Source organism: Malus sylvestris, chromosome 4 (genome assembly GCF_916048215.2).
Source record: "Malus sylvestris chromosome 4, drMalSylv7.2, whole genome shotgun sequence".
Classification (NCBI taxonomy): Eukaryota; Viridiplantae; Streptophyta; class Magnoliopsida; order Rosales; family Rosaceae; genus Malus; species Malus sylvestris.
Genome location: NC_062263.1, coordinates 12,687,071 through 12,692,371, shown reverse-complemented (window position 1 = coordinate 12,692,371; position 5,301 = coordinate 12,687,071). Strand labels below are relative to the sequence as shown.

The 5,301-nt window shown below is 32.4% G+C and overlaps 1 long non-coding RNA gene across 1 annotated transcript; it reads left to right on the top strand.

Annotated features, from left to right (window-relative positions):
* Positions 1-1,345: 1,345 nt before the first annotated feature.
* LOC126619772 (uncharacterized) lies at positions 1,346-3,745 on the top strand. The gene is made up of 2 exons (XR_007622148.1): positions 1,346-1,583; positions 2,066-3,745. It is a non-coding gene; the product is annotated as an uncharacterized LOC126619772 (long non-coding RNA).
* Positions 3,746-5,301: the final 1,556 nt, after the last annotated feature.

Genomic DNA, 5,301 nt, shown 5'->3' with positions numbered 1-5,301 from the left:
CATTTCCTTGAACCCAATTAGATGTCTTAAACATTTCCAATTTAGCTAATATTTTGCAAGGATGATCTATGAATCGAGACTAACAAAATAGACGGTTCGGATCGTTGAAATTAGATGTGAAGTGGGCCCCACACCTAATCCCAATTTTTTTCAAAAAATGGGGATCCCTCCCCTTAAGCTCTCTGTATATATATATGTTTACTTTTATATTCTAAGTCTGGAAATTATACAGGTGTTGTAACAAGGGGTTATATAAATTTATATGGTTTCTATTAAAGTTTTATTTACTGGGCCACTCATCTTTGTGTTGTCTTCACCCTCCAGGTCTTCTTAGCTGAGTTTTATTATTGTTAAGGAATCGTGGTGATTCTTAGTATTGGGGATCATTCGAGGGTACGACTCTTACATTATTGTTTACTAGTGGACATTTCGGATCGGGGTGTGTCATAAACACTTGTGATTCATCATTATTCCTTCATTAGTAGATAATAGTTACACTTACATTATTGTTTAGATTTTTAAAATCCTCCAAACCCTCTTGAATAATGTTTTTTATTTGAGGGAAAAATTAATAAAATTAATAATAATTATTGTAGAAGTGTAAAAAATGTAAAAATAAATATACAATCATTCATAATGACAATCTTTACAACTTTTATGAAGGGATCAGCTTCAAAATCCAACACTATAATCCATAAACCTTACATTTGTATTTAATCGTCGATTGTCATTTACGCTTTATTTTTTATACTGAATTCCATTTTTTAAATTTTATTTTTTGAGAACATGATCACCTGATGGATGTAAGAAGATGAACAGTTCATATTTTGATATGACGTTTCGATATTTATGGTTAACTATAATATGAGTTGATATCATATAGTTTGTAAAAACTTTATAAACATCAAACAATATTTTCATTAACCATAAAACTCTGAACATAATATCAACGATTCAAACCGTTCATCTTCCTGCATCCTCTAATAGATCATGTTTTCAAAAAAGAAATTCTGAAAAAAAAAAAAAAAACAAAATTTGATGAGAAAAATGAAGTGTAAATGTAAACAACAATCAATGGTTAAATTTTGATCTATGATTTATATGATTATAGTGGCGAATTTCAAAGTTAAGCTCTTCATAAAAGTTGTAAAGCTTGTCATTACGAGCGTTTATATATTTTTTCTATATTTTTTACACTTCTCCATTAATTAAAAAACTATTAAAGACTTTACTTAAATAACAACCGTAAGATAAATGAGAATAAATATGGACCCGTTGAATTCTATTTAACTTATATTATTACAACTTTTTTGGATGAAAAAACCCCTCCTCTATTCCATTATTTTCCAATTTAGCATTTGATTAAAATAAAAGCCCTAATCCCTTTCTCTTTCCCCACTCCCGTAACCCTCTAATCCTCTATCCCGATCCCGCCGTCTGTTTTTCCTAGCCGTTCTCACCCGCCTTGTGTTCAGTTCTTCCGGTAGCCTCTCTCAGTCTCTCTTTTCTCCTCCCTCGTGCAGTGGACGGAATCATCCTTGTCATCCCTACATCTCTGCATCTCTGCATCTCCATTAAATTGTGTTAGTTTCTGCTCCTAAATTTTACATCTTTGCAGTTTCGCCCAAGTTGATCTAGTTGTTTGGATTAGTTCATCCAAATGGTGGAATATTTGTGTTATGCAAGTTGATAATCTCTGAATTTGATGATTTCTAAATCCCAATTTGGGATTTACTATTAGATTTTGTTCTCGACAGACGTTCGTAATTTTTAATTTTTAATTTTTTTTTTCAGATTTGTTGAATAGAAGGCCTTGCTTTAGTAATTAGTAGTTTTGATTGAAATGTCTTGATAAGCTGTTTTATCTATTTAGTTTCTCTTCTTTTCATGGTCAAGCTGTATTAATGTTTCTTGAGACTACATGAGGTATCTGGTATTTTTAACTCAATATATATGTTTGTGTTAGTGTATGTAGATGTAAGCTTTGCGGTTTTAATTCACATGAGTTGTTCGTCCACGTTTAAGCATTCTTAATTTCTTATGTTGTTGTGGGATTTTAATGCAGAAATGATTTTCTTGAGTTGGTATGGGAAAATGGTCAGGTTATGATGCAGGGTCAGTCCAGTAGAGCTAAGAATAATCCGTCTTGTCAGTGCCATCTTCTGAGATGGGTTTGAGTGAGGATGATGACATGTTGCCTTTGAAGGCACAAAGCGGGTGGGTGGTAAAGGATCACCACACCTAACCGTTGCATTTTTTAAGTCTGTCTTTCACTACACACCCACACGTTTGTACGTATTTGCAACTTTTTTGGGGTTTTTAAGTTTTGTTTAGGTTTGATTAGCCTCTCTCCGCCCCTATTTGGAGGCCCTTCTTTGTATTTGGTTTGGCTTATAGGGTTGGTTTGCCGGTTTTGTCAAGATACGGTTCCTATCGGAACTGTTAAAAGGCAATGTTCATCTAGCCTCCAGGCAGTCGCTGATGTAGCTGCTGCTATATTATGTTCATCTATATCTAATATATATGCATCAGATTAGGGGTTTATATGGCTGCTGAATCACACATATGCATCGAGAGTAGTCAGTTTGTTTTTGGAGAGTATTATGGCATGCGTTAGTTTTTTAGAAGAAAATGTGCAATATTGCTTTCAATGATCATTGAGGAAAATTGAAGGATTTGATTGGAAGAAAATGTGCAAGGTTCCAATGTTCTAATGTTCCAATGTCCTTAATTTTGCAAATCTTTTGAACATTTGATATTTTGTAATGTTCTAATGTTTTTTTTTATTATGCTCTTATTTTGGATATGTAAATATATACTTAAAAGAAAAATGTGTTTTTATGTTTTGGATGTGACAATATGGTATGTATATACTTATTTAGTATTATGTTTTTTATTTGATTATTTATTGGTTTAAAATATATTTTTCTTAACGGGTAACGGGTTGGGTCATATTATCTGTTAATATTATCGGGTTGATTTTGGGTCGGGTCATTTTACTCGTTTATTTTAACGGGTGTTACACGACACGACCCGTTAAGATATCAGGTATGACACAAAAACGACACGAACACGGAAAACACGACACGAATGTCAGGTCTACCCCTATTACATAAAATTTTGATACTTTTTGTGTATTTGTACTTTGACCCGAAAGTTTACGTTTTTATGTAAAGGCCCAAAATCACTAAAGGACAAATTGTTTTGTTCTTTTAATGAAGTTTTTGCATTTGTTGAAAATTTTGGGTTCTAGTTGTAATCACAGGAAATAGTGGACTTTTGTGTTTTTACAAAGTAATCTCAAAAGTTTGTGTTTTGCAATATAGCCCAAAAGTTGAGGTTGTTGCATTTTAGCCCAAATTAGTTGAGAACAAAATAGTTTTGTATTTTTAAATGAGAATTGAATTTTCATTTCATTTAGCTCAATCTAAATCAATTCTATGGATACAAAAATCAAATGGCAATGTTGCATTCAAGTTTAGTTAGTTAAAGTGTTAATTAATTAAAGAAAGGGTGATTACGAACCTAAGCCAACGATAATTGAGCTATGTGAAGGTTCGTCTCTCAAATTTGTTTGAACGATGAGATTGTGTAGATTATATTTTGGTTGTAATTTGATATGATCAAATGTTGTAAAAGAGCATAAGGTCTTCTTTACTTTAAAGTAATTTGTTTCTAATCAAATGTTGTAAAAGAGCATAAACTCTTCTTTACTTTCAAGTACTCATTTTCTTATTTTATTTGATATGCATGAAATTGGAGTAGTAGGCTCTAACACCTAATAAGAAAACATGTCTTAATGTGATTAAACGCGTAATTAAAATCAATCACCATCCCTAGATTGAGATCTAGCACTAGGCTCGTGTTGGATCGAATCAAAGGTTCATAGTCATCCTAAGGCTATAAGGCAACTATATAGTCCATCAATAAATGCAAAACTTATGTTAGTAGTACCATATACTCTTGTTTTAAATACCATTTTACAAGCATAATGGGAATATCATATATTACTAAATCAAGCACATGAACCAATAGTTGTAATATGATCAAATTGTTTTAATAAGATTAAAATGCATGTTTATATGTGATGAGACCTAAAAACCCTCAACCAAATCATTATTAAGTTGAAAAGCGTAAGAGTGCTTTGAACATTTTTTTATGGCCTTCCACAGTGGTAGGCTTCAATCATTTGTGATTCATACACTGACTTCACCTTATCATAGGGAGAGTACAAAGTATGTGCTTACACTCAAGAAGAGTTCTATATGCATACATGATATTGTGAAGGTAGGCAACGAGAATGGTCAACATCATATCATTGTGAGGTTGTTCTTGAACCCTTACCTGAACTTGCATGGTGGGAATGACTTAACTAAGTACAATGGAGTCAACATCATATCATTGTAAGACATCATTCTCTAGAGGCCAAATAAGATAGGCACTTACATAAGATGTAAATGAGTAAGCGTATTCTCTCATTATTATTGATGCTAGCTAAAATCATATCATTGTGAGGTGGGCTGGGTGATAGTGAGTCTCCCATACCCTACTAAGAGTTTCCTAAAAAAACTCTCGAATTTCGACGAGGGATATGAAATTTGCTAAAAATAGTGGGTAGTGCTATTTGATTTAAAGACCCAAATCAAATAGCTTAAAATCAATCAATGTATATTCATTATGCATTTATTTACTGATATATTTGCAAACACTATCCAAAACTTGACAAAGGAAAGCTAAAGGCTTTAGTTTCCAGACTTGATACCACAATCTCATAAATTGTCTTGAATGGACTGTATATGTACCTAAGTAGTTTCATCTTCACAATCTTCCTATTGACAATGTACCAATGGAAGAAAATGTTAGTATGTCTATTATAAAGAGGACAACACAAACAACTAGTGCATATTCCTTTGTTGTATGAACAAATGAACTTGAGAAGATTAGCACAAAGACATGGACACTTTTATTGTCATAATTCTTCCATTACAAATCATTGTTTCTTTGAACAACCCTTAGTTAATAAAAACACTAATGCTTGTTTCTTTGTTACATGAACAAAGAACTTAAGTAAGCACAATAGCATGGACACTTTATGTGCCATGATTCTTCACTTACAAATTGTTGTATGAAGAAATGAGAGTTGCCTTGAACAACTCTTGAAAGTTTGTAATCATGTTTAGAACATAATGGTTGATTGACAAAAATAGTCCATCAACATGGACTTATGATGATTTTGAATCATTTAGTGTTGACGTGTTAAACTACTTCAGGAGACGGAAACTAGGCAAAGACTTCACATTT